This window comes from Staurois parvus, unplaced genomic scaffold (assembly GCF_062004578.1).
Source record: "Staurois parvus isolate SC_StPar_1 unplaced genomic scaffold, SC_StPar_1.0 ptg001418l, whole genome shotgun sequence".
Classification (NCBI taxonomy): domain Eukaryota; kingdom Metazoa; phylum Chordata; class Amphibia; order Anura; family Ranidae; genus Staurois; species Staurois parvus.
In genome coordinates, this window is record NW_028319214.1 from 3,247,775 (window position 1) to 3,265,722 (window position 17,948).

Consider the following 17,948-nt stretch of genomic DNA (forward strand, 5'->3'; position numbering starts at 1 on the left):
GCGGCTATTGCTTCAGTCTATGAAAGCTTTTGTTGACTTCTCATATGAGGGTCACAGGGCTTCTGGTAAGATTTTTGATTTATTGGTGATTCGCACCTGGTGATTCCATTTACACAAGACTGGGGAAGAGGATCATCGATTTACTCATTATTTCACGTATGTCCCTTATTCATCTGTCCATTTACGAATGAAAAATGGACACCCATGTATTTCTAGGGACTAGCAGATGTAAACGGATGATCATTTGTTTACATCCGTTAATGTCCACTTCCATTAACATCCGTTTTTTTTAACAGAAGAAAACCCTATTTTTCTTCCATTAAAAAAATCAGAACTGACAAAAAATGGATGTAAACAGATAAAAAGGATGTAAATGGATGAAAAGGGATGTAAATGGACAAAAACTGATGTAAAGGATCAAAAACTGATGTAAACAGATGAAAAACGGGCAAAAAATGGATGTAAACTGATGAATAACTGACGTAAACTGAATACAAACTGGTGTGAACTGATGAAAAACTGATGAGAACTGATCCATTTTTTCTTGGAAAAAGCATGACTGAACTGATGAAAAAAATGGAACACCCGTGTAAAAGAAGCTTAAGGCATAAAACATGCCCATGACAATAAGACCGGAGGAAATACAAGAAGCAGTTTAAATGTTGTTACAGGGTAACAGAGGTCATGAATCCTGCATACACTGTAAATAGAATATCAAGCTGCATAATTGACACAACGAAAGGAATTGCAAAAACGAACAATAATCAGGACCTACAAATAGCATTGCATGTAAAGTGTAGGGTCAACCATATGTAACATGAGGATATATGTACCAGTGAGTGCCGGATTAAAGTCCGTCACTCATCAACAGGAAGCAGAGCTTGAGGTCTCAGCTCTCCCAGTTAGGCAAGAAGATGAATCTGGAGTACTTTTTGGTGGGAAACTATGTGAGGTTAAGTTGGACCACATATCTCTCTGATCTCAGATAAGTGTTTTTTTATCAAGTTTTGAAAAAATAAGTAAAAATACACAAAGATGTCCCACTGGGCATATCCAAAAACCTTCTGCCATCTGAGAATAAAAAGAAGAATCTAAGCTACATGTAGAAGCAACTAAAAATCAAAGGCTTCCCCCACCTGAATCTCAAAGCTCAGGCACTTTTTTTTCATATTATGAACCCAAAAGCTATAGTTTAGTTCAGTAATTTTGACTTTTACTGATTTTTAAACCATATGCACCAAACAATGGCAACCACTAAGCAATGAGCTTTTTCCACATGTAGTCACATGACTGTTTCAAAAACGTTAGTGTTGCCATTTGTATTTGTATTGGTGGTTCCACATGTACATAAATAAGAATTGTCAGAGTCCTATACTACAGCAAAAGCAAACCAATCAGGTTTTCTCCCCTTTAGGGCTTGGTTGACCAACACAGCCAGCTATCTCTTTTATGGTAGGGACAATGTATTACCAATACATACTGTAAATTTCTTTCCCTGACCTTTGTTCATGGCATCACATATGGGGCATAGTCACTCTAATGCGTGATGCTATGGAGATGTAAGGATTAATGTGTTTTTGCTGTTTTCTGTGTCCACATTGAAGATATTTCCCATAATTTCCTGTTACAAGAGAAAGTAGGGGAATGCTCCTAGTAAAGACACAGCATCACCAGCAAGGTTCCTATCATCCATCCACTACACATCTGCATCAGAGGCTGGTCAGTAGCTCTGAGGAAGGAGATTCATCCCGAAACGCGTCAACCATTTGACCGCACTGACAGTTGGAACACCTTGCTTGCCATTGTGGCCATCGTCATTTTGCAAATGCTTTTTAGATATATGCTTTGTCTGTGAGTATGTTTTTACTTTTCACTCCTCTCAATAAGCCTTGCATAATGCACTAGGTGTGTGCGCCACCTGTTTATTCTCTTTCTAGTCGCTGATCTCCCCATCTGAGGAGGGCTGCACCCCTGAAGCATTTCCTTTGGTTGTCGCTGTCCTGGTTCCCTTGGCTTCCCTTTTGGCTGTGCATATCCTGAGGCGCTGGAGAGTACATCCGATATCTAACCACACCAGAATAAAATGTTTTGGCTGATGTTAGCTAGTAATACTTTCTAAGATGCCATTATACTGCACATGCCGAGCATTGTGGTGGCAACCCCTTAAGACACAAGTCCAAAGAACCCAGCAAGCAAAACATGTTTAGGGCTCATGTACACTGCAGCTGATAAACTGACGTTCAGGAGCTTTTCTGCGTTTCTTTCAGCAGCCCCTGAACTCTCCCTAATGTTTTCCTATGTGTCCATGTACACATAGTTGTTTACAGTCGTTTACAGGCAGTTGAGTTTACAGTCATTTTTTTTAACGCACCAAACTTGCATTCAGGAGTAGATTTTACTGGCGTTTCCAACGCCAAATACTTGTAAACGTGTGTCATTCAAGGACTTTGTGTGCAGTATCTAATGGACAACACATTCAGACATATGTTTGTGCTCTTCAAAAAATAAAAACATTGTCAATTATGGGCTGTGCTCTGTGATGTAGCCCCTAGTAGCCTTTATTTATATAGCTGTGATGACAATCCAATAAACAGTGATACACAATCGGTATTATGCTGCCATCTAGCGTTCAGCAATGGTAGATTCAGTCAACCAAACTGACTCAAACTGCTACATATTGCCAGGCCCTTTCTCACCTTAAGGGCTAAATTCACTTTAAAATATATATATATATATATATAATCCAGGTCCCCCGTGTACCAATATGCCATTAACGTACCTCAGTTGCAAAAATATTCAAGCTCTCTTTGATCTGGAGAGCAAGACCCTACCTTAGCCCTTGTTAAATTTCTTAGAAAGCTTTCTCAATTCCTGGAGACAGAAGATAGAGGAGGCAGTAGGACCCCAGAAGCAGGTTACCAGCTGATTTTGTTACTTATTTGTAAAATCATTTTCTTGGAGTACAGTGCAGGATACAGGCTCTTTAAATCTTAGACCCTGGTTATATGCCACCTTCAGGTGATTAGACACAGCAAAAACAATAAAACCCTGTAGGACATCCCCCATATAACCCGTCTCTCCCAGCAAGCCTCAATTTTATAGCAAGAACAGAGAAGAGATCCTGTTTCCTATACTGTACTCCAAGTAAAGGATTTTACAAGCAAGTAAAAAATCCTATTTTCTTAATCGTACAGTGCCGAACACAAACTGTTTAAAGCTCTGACTCTGAAACATCCACAAGCAGTCCAACTGAAGGGTGAGCAACACAGCAAAAACAAAAAAAAACAGGCCCACTAGCAGGGGTGGACTGACCATTTGGAAACTCAGGCACTGCCCAAGGGCCCGGGGTCAGTAGGGGACCCCATGAGATGCCCCTGGTACCTTTTTCATAGGTTTTTTTGAGTTTGGGCAAGAACACAGGGGCCCCATGATCCCCTATTGCCCGGGGGCCCCATGAGTTGTCAGTCCGCCCCTGCCCACTAGAGAGACAGGCAGAACTGTGAAGTTGGATACATTAAGAGTGCCGCTTGAGTCACCTTATGCTCAACGCTGGCATCATTCACATAGAATGTGTTCTATGGTGGACTCCCTGACCCATGGTGCCTTGGATCTTCCATGTGCTACCCCTAAGAATGTCTTCAGAGGACATTTACGACTTTTACACTGCAGGGAGCAAAGGAACAATTGTCAGGATTCACAAAAGGTCTGAGATGACCATATATATGTAGGTACACCAATAAACTGGGACCAGACCACGTACAGTGCCTTGAAAAAGTATTCATACCCTTGACATTTTCCACATTTTGTCATGTTGCAATGAAAATGATAAATTGTTTTCAAACATTTTTACTAATAAATATCTGAAAAGTGTGGCTTGCATTTGTATTCAGCCCCCTTTATTCTGATTAATTCAAATCTAGTGGAACCAATTGCCTTCAGAAGTCACCTAATTAGTAATTGTGTTTAATTTTATCTCAGTATAAATACAGCTGTTCTGTGAAGTCTATATTTAGTGGCAATCAAATCTTTAGAAAATAAATCTCCAAAATATACAAATATGCAGGCAAAATGTGTTAAAAAAAAATAAGTAGATAAAGTAAATAAAGACTTTTCCGCAAATATAATAAAATTAATACCCAGTGTCATTTAAAGTCCAAAATTTAAATAAATAAAGCAATGTCCAAACTCCAACTTGGTATTTCTTTCAAGATGTTTGAGCCTTTCCTCTGGCTCCCAAAGGTTGGAAAATGCCTCAAAGAAAAACAAACTCACAATAGTGCATTATCTTAATGATAATATTCCATATCACTCTATATCAGTGGTGGGCAACCTTTTTGAAATTTATTTTGAGAGCCACATTTTTAAAACTGAAAATACATCTCCCATATAGTAATTCATCCCCCATAGAGTAATTCATCCCCCATAGAGTAATTCATCCCCCATATAGTAATTCATCCCCCATAGAGTAATTCATCCCCCATATAGCAATTCATCCCCCATAGCAATTCATCCCCCATATAGTAATTCATCCCCCATATAGTAATTCATCCCCCATAGTAATTCATCCCCCATATTAATTCATCCCCCATAGTAATTCATCCCCCATATAGTAATTCATCCCCCATAGTAATTCATCCCCCCATAGTAATTCATCCCCCATATAGTAATTCATCCCCCATATAGTAATTCATCCCCCATATTAATTCATCCCCCATATTAATTCATCCCCCATATAGTAATTCATCCCCCATATAGTAACTCATCCCCCATATAGTAATTCATCCCCCATAGTAATTCATCCCCCCCATAGTAATTCATCTCCCATATAGTAATTCATCCCCCATATAGTAATTCATCCCCCATATAGTAAGTCCCCCCCCATATAGTAAGTCCCCCCCCCATATAGTAAGTCCCCCCCCATATAGTAAGTCCCCCCCCATATAGTAAGTCCCCCCCCATATAGTAATTCATCCCCCATATAGTAGGTCCCCCCCCATATAGTAAGTCCCCCCCCATATAGTAAGTCCCCCATATAGTAATTCATCCCCCATATAGTAAGTCCCCCCTGTGTCAATTCACTTACCTTTGCTCCGCGCGTTCCTCTCGCTGTGCTTCCCGCGCCGTTCTGGTCTTCAGGGCGGACTGTGAGAGGAGAGGAGTTCGTCACGCTGCCCCGCCTACATCCTGGCTGCCCCGCCTACATCCTGACAGCTGCAGAGTCCTGACTTTTGGGGCGGCCGCCCGAGAGGAGGGAGGGGAGCGGGCGGCCGTCCGAGAGGAGGGAGGGGAGGGGAGGGGAGGGGAGGTGAGGGGGCGGCCGCCCTGCACACGCCCGTCTGAGAGGAGGGAGAGGAGGGAGGGGAGCGGGCGCCCGGCACACAGAAGAGCCGCATTTAAGCTTGTAAAGAGCCGCATGTGGCTCGCGAGCCGCGGCTTGCCGACCACTGCTCTATATTTAGTGCAAAAAATGTGCAAAACCAAAAACAAAATAAACCAACATTGTGCAAGATCAGTGATGTGCTTCACTCTGTGCCAAACACAACTCCAGTGATGTGTCACCTCTACTGAAATCAGCAAGTATACCCTTACCAGAAATCATAGGATAAAACGCCTTGTATATCAAATAGAAGGTATCACCAGAAGCGCTTCTTCTCCTCTCCTCTACTCCTGAAGCTTTCCACTTTGATTACCTTCCCCTCATGGTCCCACATGAGCCTTAACCAGATCTCATACAGATTCCTCCACAACGTATATAGGTGAAAAGCAATGATATAATAATGTGACACCGTATGGTAAATGGAACAATACCTTTTAATCAATCTGCTTACATCAAAAACATAAAAAACGAGCGTGGTAGATGTGTTCCCTGTTCAAGGGATTACCAGGCAGCTTCCAGGTGGATTACTCTGCGGTTTCCAAGACCTAAGATGGCCGCTGTACCACTTCCGGTTCCTGTTTAGCGTCCGACGTCACTTCCTTTGACGCGTTTCGTCACATCCGGGGCTTAGTCATAAAGGATAGATACGTCGGAACAACCAGCCGCAATTTATCTCACTCTTCATCCTATTAGCGATGCATCGGCAGACATATTGGATCAGGGAAAAACTGCCCAAACTCCAACCACAGCGGTATCGAGATATGTCCATGTCACTGACTACAATTCATTTCCCCATATACCTCACATTGCCCATCCACCCCTAAGATCATCCCTAATATGTAATTACCCATATGTAAATGGTATATAAAGGACGAATTACACATAGTAGTTCAGTATATGGACTAATCAATACTTCAGCAATCTACCTATAATACAAACATAATTAGAACCTACTACCCATAGAATAAATATATATATACATATATATATAAATAGACACAAAATAAATAGATATATATATATATAAAAATAGACATAGGAGATTATACAAAAGAATTGTCAATCTGCAAATTCAACACCAGCCAATTCACCTACCAAAAATGGTATGTCTAATAATGAGTTCTCTAGGGATAAAAGGAAAGACGAGAAGGGCAAGAATATGGCTATGGACACACAAAGAGGACAACAGAATTCCCCATGGAGGAGTAAGGGAAGAGGATATGGGGGCCCTAAAAACTCCTTTAATAATCATTTCCAAATTCCTGTTCAGAATAGGTTCCAACCACTAGATGGCTGGAACAATCCCCAACAATATGGTGGTGGCCCTTGAATTGGGAATTTTTTTCCGAGAGGTCACAGAGGGAGACCCCCAGGAGCATATCCAAGACCCCCATTCTATCAGCAGGGTTGGGGGAGAGGGGTACAGGGGAACTTCCCTTATCCAAATCAGGTACAGGGGAACTTCCCTTATCCATATCAGTACAGAAGCGAAACAGAGAGACCACCCTCTCTAGGAAGAGAGGAACAGAAAAGTCCAGAGGACAAGGAGGAGGAACTAAGGGGAGACAACAAAAGGAAAAGGAAAGTTGTTTAGGGGAGGGTATTTATAATATCAGTTCCGTCACTCTCACCTTAGATGAGATTAAAGTTTTAGATAAGTGTCTCAAATTTGCACCAAAAGCAAATTTGGACAGATTTGGCACTTATATAGACATCAACAAATATATAAGAAAACTAAATATAAAAAAAATACTTTGCATCTTTACCGGGTCCTAATAGAAATGCGAACAAGAGTAGTCCCTGTGATGTTTTCACACATAGTGGGCTTAGGAATTATTCAACATTTAATCCTAATAATAACATGAACCAGCATACTGAAGTGTTTAAACAAATGATTATTGATGATATGGTGGAGATAGAAAACAAGAAGTATCTCGAAGAAAAAACATTCCTTTTAGTCTTACAAACCCTTAAAGAAAATAAAAACATCGTGATTAGACCTGCAGATAAGGGAGGAGGTGTGGTCATATTAGACAGAAGTGCGTATGAAAAAGAAATGGAACGCATGTTAAGTGATCAAGAAACATATATGAAAATTAAAGGTAACCCAGTGAAAAAATATAAGAAAATACTTCAAAATTTAGTAAAGGAAGCAGAAAAGGAGGGAATAGTATCAGAGAAGGAAAGTAGATACTTAGTCCCCAATCATTGTAAAATGCCAATTATATATTATTTACCAAAAATCCACAAAGACTTAACTAATCCTCCAGGAAGACCAATAATTAATGGCATTGGGTCACTACATTCGAGAATAGGAGAATACATTGATTTTTTCCTACAACCGATAGTGAAAAAGATGCCCTCATATTTAAAAGATGGGCAAGATGTAGTTAAGTTAGTGGACAACATGGAGATTTCAAATGAAACTTTATTGGTTACAATAGATGTTAACTCTTTGTATACAAATATAAGACATAATAATGGTATTAGAGCTATTAAATGGGCATTGAAGAATTTTTCTGATTTACATAGAAAACAAAGAAAATTTATTGTCCAATTACTTGAATTCAGCATGGATAAAAATTACATTTGGTATGATGGAGAGTTTTATTTACAAAAGAAAGGAGTAGCAATGGGCGCAAAGTTTGCGCCCAGCCTTGCGAATATTTTTTTAGCGAAATGGGAGGAGACAGAAATATATGGAAAGCATAGAAAGGAATTGGTATTGTGGAAGAGATATATAGATGATATCTTGGTTATGTGGGATGGTTCCATGCAGTCTTTACAAGAATTTTTTCAGATCTTGGAAAATAATGATCTGAATCTTGGTTTCTCTTTTAATGTTGATATTTTGTCCGTAAATTTTTTAGATTTGAATATTTTTAAAGAAAATGATAGATTATGTACCAAAACTTATTTTAAAGAAACGGACAGAAACGGATACATACCGATAAGTAGCTGCCACCATCCCACATGGATCAATAGTATACCGAAAAGCCAATTTGTTAGGATAATGCGTAACTGCTCAAGACTTAAAGAATATATTGAACAAACTGAGATGATTAAAAATAGATTCATTCAAAAGGGTTATAATCCAGTTATACTAGAAAAAAATAGATTCGAAGTAAGTAAAAATTATATTGGGGATAAAAAAGTGAAGTATGAACCCAAAGATAGGGAAGGAAAAACTAATGGAATTGAATATGCTTTTTTAACAAGTTATAACTGTCAGTACAAGGAGATTGAATCTATTTTTAAAAGACATTGGCCTATAATTAGGAAAGATAAAGTGCTAGGTCCTCTAATTCCTAACAAACCGACGTTTATTTATAGAAGAACTCATAATTTAAGGATTTTTTTGGTAAAAAATATAATCTCTCCTCCAAATCGGAAAAAGTGTAGTTTATTTCATTTTAAAGGATTTTATCCATGCCGGAAATGTTGTATTTGCAAAACAACAGGCATTAACACTAGGGTTATTTCACAATTCACTTCTCAAAGCACTGGAAACAATTTTGATATTAAGAAGTTTATTGCATGCAATACGCCGTTTGTAACATATTTGCTCGAATGTTCGTGCCACTTGAACAAACATCCAGAGGAGTATTTACCGCCAAGCTAACAAGGCGTTTGCCTGGGGTGGCAACTTACAAGGGGAAGGCGCCAATCCCCGGAAGAAGTGACACAAGTGGAAGGGATGGGGATCTGGTGAGGCACTACATGAACCCCACCATGCTCTGCAAGGAGGCTGCGTGCTGCTGAAGGGTGAAGTTGCTGGTGAGGTGGGGGGCACCTGATTTTAGCATTGCCTAGGGCAGGAATAAATACACCACTGCAAACATCCCCACTAGAAGATTTGACTGGTATTTGTGTTCCAATGTCAACTCAAATTGTTGGATTTTCATACACATTCACATATTCAGTCCTGGTGAGAATGGATGAGGACACATAGGGAGGGTGAATCTCCCCAACATAGGCAGCAATATTAATCTGATAAAGGTTCTAACTGTTCTCTGCTCTATCCATACCAAAAAAGGTAGACTTTGAAAGTTAAAGTTAGGTTTAGTGTTTTGGGTTAGGGAGTAAGGTTAGGGTTGGATTTTGAGGGCTGAAGTGTTGGGATCCAGTTTTTTTTAATTAATGTTAAGTGTTAGATTTTAGGGTAGGGTTAAAGTCAATATGAAGCTAAGAGTTACATTTGAAAGGTTAAGTGTTATGGAAAACTTAAATGTTAAGGATTTATTTAGTAGTTGGATTATGTTTTAGGGTGGGGGAAGATTAAATGTTAGATGTGTAAAGGTCAAGATAAAGGTAAGGGGTCAGAGGGGGTAAAAATAATAATTTTACTTTCCCAGTTGTTTTTGCTGCTGGAAAACCTGGCGTGGGTTCTCAACCCTGAAGGTAATGCAGCGTGGAAGTAATATGTAAAATGTTTTGTGCTCTCCTTTTATCTCACCAGTATATACCTGGAGGCTGTGAACATGAAAACTGCAACTCTAGACAGAACTAAATGTTCTCTATGTGTATATGTTTACCAAATATGAAAAGGAGGCATGATTGTTAAAATACAGCATGTCCTTGTGGATAAAAGCAAATACAAAGACAACTAATATGCACAGAGCAAGAGTTTGTTAAATTTCAATTTGTGTTTGTTTTTTACAACACTTAGGGGTCCATTTTCACATAGTTACACCATTTTTGCCCAAGGGTAACATATTTTCTAATTAGATGCAATTAGAAATCCTGGGGGAAAGTTGTGTAAATCTTGTGTGAAAAAAATAAATAAATATAAACACAGATCTCTTAAATGGAACTCCAGCCACAACATTTTTGTTTCACACACAATGTTGAAGGGTTAACACCTCTGTTCGGTTTTGATTGTTCTGTGTACCCTCTTTGGTGGTCACTGGGACCCCAAACATTTTAATTCTGTCTAATTCTACATTGGGCACATTTCCTCTCACTCCTTGTGTAGTCAATAATCAGGACGTGAAATTTCTCAATTTGGGACACAAATAGCAAAAAAAAAAAATTTTGGTTCAACTTTAAATCAGAATTCCAGCTAAAAATAAGATATGATGAATCAGCTCATTACAAAATAAAATAAAATCAGCTTTTGCTGTATAACTCACAAAAGATTTTCCCAGCAGTACTTTTTTCTGCCACTAGATTGCATCTGTCTGATATCCAGCATCATTCAACCCACATCTTCAGAGCCTAGGTCATCACAGATCTGCCTCAACCTGTGGCTGGACAGTAAAAAGAGAAGCAGCATAGTGATGAGCTCACCTCTCTGTCGTTATGCTTTCTCTTCATATGGGGATTACAAGAGACTGACATTAAGTCAAAAACAGGTACTTACACTTCTCACTTTTTTACACTGCTCAAAAAAGTTAAAGGACACTGTTTAATCAAAGTATAGCATCAAGTCAATTAAACTCCTGGGATATTGATCTGGTCTATTAAGTAGCAGAGGGGGTTGTTAATCAGTTTCAGCTGCTTTGGTGTTAATGAAATTGATAACAAGTACACTAGATGGGCAACAATGAGACGACCCTCAAAACAAGAATGGTTGGTTTTACAGGTGGAGGCCACTGACATTTTTTTCCCTCCTTATTTATTCTGGCTGTTTTTCACTAGTTTTGTATTTGGCTAGGGTCAGTGTCACTACTGGTAACATGAGGCGATACCTGGACCCTACAGAGGTTGCACAGGCAGTCCAACTCCTCCAGGATGGCACATCAATACATGCCATTTGTCAAGGTCCTACCTTTTCCCTGAGGTTTTGTTGCTCCATGTGCTGGCGTCCATCTTGGATTCTGCTGTGCATGGTGGGAATCCTTTTATGCCTTCAGGTCTCTGAGGTCCATCCCCCAGAGGGGTGTGGCTGATGACATATAAGCCTGTGGCCCGCACATGCTCTTTGCACTTGTGTCTTGTGTCTTTGTCTTCCTACAGCTCTGTGTATACGCTCGTGACTCTTCTGGTATTCTGACTCGGCTTGTGATTAAGACCATTCTCTGTGTTTTCCTTCGATCTGACCTTCCGTTGCTGAACCCGGCCCGTGACCTGTGATTCTCTGTCTACTGTTCTGTACCGTTTTGTCCCGTTGTTGTCGACCCAGCTTGCCTGACTACGCTATTGTCATTCTCACCAGCTACACGCCATTGGCGGCGGCCATTACCGCAGCCGGGGTGTCTCGGGGGCCGCGACCTGGTACCTGGCTGCGTCAAGTCCATCCCCACCATCAGGGGCCCTGGTGAAGGGCAGCCTGGGACTTAGACTCCGCGCCCTGAGGGACTTCGGTCTGTTGGTGGTGGTTGTCGTCAGCCAGTGCGTTACCCTGCCACTAGGCCTACCTGTCCGTTCCACAGCCCTGCCCTGACACCATTGCAAGGTTTGCTGTGTCTCCCAACACAGTCTCATGAGCATGGAGGAGATTCCAGGAGACAGGCAGTTACTCTAGGAGAGCTGGACAGGGCCATAGATGGTCCTTAACCCATCAGCAAGATCGGTATTTGCTCCTTTGTGCAAGCAGGCCTGTCAGGGATCCCGGGTCCTCGGCGGTGCGCGCATGCGCAGACGGCCGATCTGTCCCGGCCGACGATCGCGGCGGCGGCCGCGCATGCACAGTAGCGATCGCGGCCGCACCAATGGGAGAGCAGGGCGCTCTATTTAAAGCTGCCCTGTGCATCTCCAGGTTGCCGCAAGGTCTTGTTCCTGAACCTGTAAGTACGCTTCCTAGTTGCCAAACTCTGCCTGTTCTGACCTATGCTGACCCTCTCCTGCTCTGACCCCGGCTCGTCCCTGACCATCCTCCTGCCTGACCCTCTGTACCGCGCTGCCCGCTACCTGCTGATCCTGGCTTGTGACCCCGACCATTCTCCGCTTACTTCCCCTGTACCACGCTGCCCACACGATACCGACCCGGCTAGTCTGACCTCGCTCGCTCCTAGCTGTCACCCATCCATCCCGCTCGGATCGGGATCTGGCATCCGTCCATCCCGCTCGGATCGGAGTCTGCCATCCCATCCATCCGCTCGGATCGGACCTGTCGTCCCCTTCGCAGCAGGCTCATCCCGGGCACATACCCCCAGCGGGACCCCTCTACCACCGCCGGGGGTGCCCAGGGGCGCGACCTGGTTCCAGTCTTGCACCAAGTCCATCCCCACCATCAGGGGCCCTGGTGAAAAGGCAGACTGGGGCTTAGACTCCGCGTCCTGGGAAACCCCGTGCTGTGGACCACTAGAGATCCCGTTAGGCGGAGCCTGACAGTACCTTGCGGCCATGACTGAGCCTGGAAGGGGAACGTCCCCTCTGGATGACATCTGCCGACAGATGGAGACCCTTACATTAGGTATTAGGGGTCTACAGGAGGGTTATACTAGATTGGACAGTCGCATGCAGACCATAGCTACATCTACCGGGGGGTCTGGGGAACCCACTAGGGAGACACCAGGGTTGTTACCCGCACCTGAACCCCGTGTCCCCACACCAGAACGTTTTTCTGGAGACCGAAGTAGATTCAGGGCCTTTCGTAGCTCCTGTCAGCTATACTTTGACCTCCAGCCTCGGACCTTTTCCTCTGAATCAGTGAAGGTAGGGTTCATCATTGCCCTACTACGGGGTGGACCCCAAGACTGGGCCCACCGGCTCCTAGAGAATCAAGACCCGCTGTTGAGGTCAATGACGGTATTTTTTGAGGCTATGGCCCTCTTGTATGACGACCCGCTGCGCACCGCAACGGCCGAGAGGGCCCTATATACACTCAGGCAGGGTCAGCAGACAGTGGAGGACTATGCCGCCGAATTCAGGCGTTGGCGTAGTGACAGCCAATGGAACGAGGCGGCTTTGCACCACCAGTTCCGCATTGGGTTAGCTGAATCACTGAAGGACGAATTGGCCCGAATAGACATACCTAGTACTTTGGAGGCCCTAATAGCATTGACTATTCGAATTGACCGCCGGTTGCGGGAGCGCAGGCAGGAAAAGTGCAACCAAGGACGAGGACCAACTGAAACACCCCCTCAGGCTTCAACCCAGTTCCAGCCGGCAAGCCAGAATCAGGATGCTATGGATACACCCAAGACCGGGCCACCGGGAAGGACACGGCTGACACTTACACCTGAGGAACGCCAGAGGCGTCTTACCAACCATCTCTGTCTATACTGTGGGGGAGCAGGCCATGTGGTACGTACCTGTCCAGCCAAGGGGGGTAAGTGTTCCGCTGTTTTTTCTACGATCAATTCTACCAGTGTGGGCAACACTAGTTATCTAGCGGTACCTGTGTCACTTCAGCTGCCGGGGAGAACGGTGGTGACCACAGCAATTGTGGATTCTGGGGCATGTAGTTGCTTCATAGATTTGGACTTTGCAGTTCAGCAACGAATCCCCCTACAAGCAAAGGAGGTGGGATTGAATATTTTCCTGGCAGATGGATCCCGTATTAAGTCAGGGGTGGTGGACCATGAAACCCCACCTATCCGTACCACTATATCGACCCATCATGAAGAAATCCTTCGGTTAGACGCCATAGCATCCCCATTATTTCCAATTATTTTGGGACTCCCGTGGTTACGAGCCCATAATCCCCAGGTGGACTGGAAGACGGGTTCTATCCAGTTCCTCTCCACATACTGCCAGCAGCATTGCCTCCCTAAGACCTCCCCGATTCCGGAGACCTTGTTGTGTCTAGAAACAGATGTGGAACTGGCGCAAGTCATTCCTTCGGCCTACCATAATTTTTTGGATGTGTTTAGCAAGCGGGGGGTGGACACTCTCCCCCCGCACCGAGGTTATGACTGCCCAATTGATCTCCTCCCAGGGTCGGAGATTCCATTTGGGCGGATATTCCCCTTATCCGAGCGGGAGTTAGGGGTACTGAGAGAATATATCGATGAAAACCTCCATAAGGGGTTTATTAGACCCTCCACGTCGCCAGCTGGGGCGGGCATTTTCTTTGTGGAAAAAAAGGACAAGTCCCTCCGGCCCTGCGTAGATTACCGGGACTTGAATAAAGTCACGGTGAAGAACCGTTACCCGCTACCACTAGTCCCCGAACTTTTTCAGAGGTTGAAGTCAGCATCTGTCTTCACTAAACTAGACTTGAGAGGTGCCTATAATTTAGTCCGTATCAGAGAGGGGGACGAGTGGAAGACAGCATTCCGTACCAGATTCGGACACTATGAATATTTGGTTATGCCCTTCGGCCTATGCAACGCTCCAGCCACCTTCCAGCATTTCATAAACGATGTGTTCAGGGACTATCTGGATGTCTTCGTCATTGTGTACCTAGACGATATCCTTATCTTTTCCCCAACCTTGGAGGACCATAGGGGTCATGTGAAGCGCGTGTTAGAACGGCTCCGCCAACACAGCTTGTATGCCAAGGCAGACAAGTGCTGTTTTGAACAGAGTAGTATTTCATTTCTGGGCCTAACCATCTCGCCCACGGGAATAGCCATGGATCCCCAAAAGGTTTCGGCCATCTTAGACTGGCCAGCCCCCACCGATAAGAAAGCGGTCCAACGCTTTATTGGCTTCGCGAACTTTTATAGGAAGTTCATTAAGAACTTTTCGGGCCTAGTATCCCCTATCACCCAGCTGACCAGGCAGGGGGTCCGCTTCCAGTGGACGCCTGAGGCACAGAGGGCATTCAAAGCTTTAAAAGAGTTGTTTACGGCAGCTCCTATTTTGAGCCACCCTGATTCGTCCTTGCCATATATCTTGGAGGTAGACGCATCCGAGAATGCGGTCGGGGCGATCCTGTCCCAGAGGAAGGGCATCAAAGAGCTTGTGCACCCGGTGGCTTTCTTCTCCAGGAAACTAACTCCTGCTGAAAGGAATTACGATATCGGGGATCGGGAACTCTTGGCGATCAAGGTGGCACTAGAGGAATGGAGATACCTGTTAGAGGGGGCGGTACACCCGATATTGATTTTCACGGATCACAAGAACCTAGAGTATTTGAGAACAGCTAAACGTCTGAGGCCACGTCAGGCCAGGTGGGCACTGTTCTTTTCACGGTTCTTTTTCCATATAACTTATAGGCCAGGGTCTAAGAATACGAAACCTGATGCGCTCTCCCGCATGTTTGGGGACCCCGAAGAGAGTCCCAAGCCAGACACTATCCTGACCCCAGGGAATTTCCTAGCCCTCCAATCAGAGCTTCATTCTCAATTGCAGACCGCATCCGTAGGTATGCAAGGCCCACCCGGTGTCCCCTTACTAAATAGGGAGGGACTCCTCTGGAAGGAGGATCAGATCGTGGTCCCTGAGGAGGCCCGTACATTGGTATTGGGATACTGCCATGATCACCCACTGGCCGGGCACTTTGGGGTACGTAAGACCTTGGAGCTGTTGCAGCGTACCTTCTGGTGGCCTAATATGGCCAGAGAGTGCGAAACTTACGTAAAAACCTGTCCCGTTTGTCAGAGGAACAAGCCTACTAGGAATAAGGCTTGGGGTCTCTTGCGTCCATTACCGATACCCGACAGACCATGGACAATGATTTCCATTGACTTTATTGTGGAACTTCCACCCTCTCAGGACCACACAGCAATCTTCGTGATTGTAGACCGCCTGTCCAAGATGGCCCATTTTGTACCTCTAAAGGACACACCTACGGCCCTTGAGACAGCACGTGTGTTTATTAAAGAAGTGGTAAGACTCCACGGAATTCCCAGGGATATTGTATCTGACAGAGGGGTTCAGTTTACATCCAGGTTCTGGAAAGCTTTATGTGATACCCTGGGAATTAAGCTGTCATTCTCCTCTGCTTACCACCCACAGACCAATGGCCAGACGGAGCGTACAAACCAGACCCTAGAACAGTACCTCAGGTGCTATACCACCTTCCTCCAAGATGACTGGTTTACTCTCCTGCCGCTTGCGGAATTCGCATATAACAATGCGAGTCACTCGGCTACTGGACAGTCCCCGTTTTTCGCAAACTACGGGTTCCACCCTGTATTCCTGCCAGATCTGATCCCGGAGGTCGCAGTCCCGGCCACGCAGGATATGTTGAACTTTTTGTCAACCAATAGTAAGGTATTGCAGGAAGCAATGGCAAAGGCCCAGGGTGACAATAAGAGGGCATTTGATAAGAAGAGAAGGGGGGAATTGAGTTTGCAGCCAGAGGACCAGGTTTGGTTGTCCACCGCAAATTTGAAAATGCCCTGCCCTTCGAAGAAACTGGCTCCCAAATTCTTGGGGCCCTTTCGTGTAAAACGTAAGATCAACGAGGTGGCATACGAGCTTGCACTGCCCGAGTCTATGAAGGTTCATCCGGTCTTCCACGTGTCCCTGTTGAAACCAGCAACTCCAGATCCCTTCCCGGATCGAAGGTCTAAACCACCGGAGGCAGTAGACATGGATGGGGAGGAGGAGTTTGAAGTTGAAGCTATCTTAGATTGTAGGAAGAGGGGAGGCCGAACTCAGTTTCTGGTTAAATGGAAAGGATATGGGGCGGAGGAAAATTCATGGGAGCCGGCCCAAAATGTGCACGCCCCAAGACTTGTGCGGGAATTTTTTCAGAACCGGCCGTTCGGTAGGGCTCGGTTGGGCATCCGGAGGTTGCCCGTAGGGGGGGGGCAATGTCAGGGATCCCGGGTCCTCGGCGGTGCGCGCATGCGCAGACGGCCGATCTGTCCCGGCCGACGATCGCGGCGGCGGCCGCGCATGCGCAGTAGCGATCGCGGCCGCACCAATGGGAGAGCAGGGCGCTCTATTTAAAGCTGCCCTGTGCATCTCCAGGTTGCCGCAAGGTCTTGTTCCTGAACCTGTAAGTACGCTTCCTAGTTGCCAAACTCTGCCTGTTCTGACCTATGCTGACCCTCTCCTGCTCTGACCCCGGCTCGTCCCTGACCATCCTCCTGCCTGACCCTCTGTACCGCGCTGCCCGCTACCTGCTGATCCTGGCTTGTGACCCCGACCATTCTCCGCTTACTTCCCCTGTACCACGCTGCCCACACGATACCGACCCGGCTAGTCTGACCTCGCTCGCTCCTAGCTGTCACCCATCCATCCCGCTCGGATCGGGATCTGGCATCCGTCCATCCCGCTCGGATCGGAGTCTGCCATCCCATCCATCCGCTCGGATCGGACCTGTCGTCCCCTTCGCAGCAGGCTCATCCCGGGCACATACCCCCAGCGGGACCCCTCTACCACCGCCGGGGGTGCCCAGGGGCGCGACCTGGTTCCAGTCTTGCACCAAGTCCATCCCCACCATCAGGGGCCCTGGTGAAAAGGCAGACTGGGGCTTAGACTCCGCGTCCTGGGAAACCCCGTGCTGTGGACCACTAGAGATCCCGTTAGGCGGAGCCTGACAAGGCCACTGGTGTGAATGTCTCTGACCAAACAGTCAGAAACAGACTTCGTGAGGGTGGCCTGAGGGCCCGACATCCTCTTGTGGGCCCTATACTCACTGCCTGGTACCATAGAGCTTGGTTGGCATTTGCCATTGAACACCAGAATTGGGAGGTCCGCCAATGCTGTGCTTTTCACAGATGAGAGCAGGTTCACCCTGAGTGCATGTGACAGACGTGAAAGGGTCTGGAGAAGCCTTGGAGAA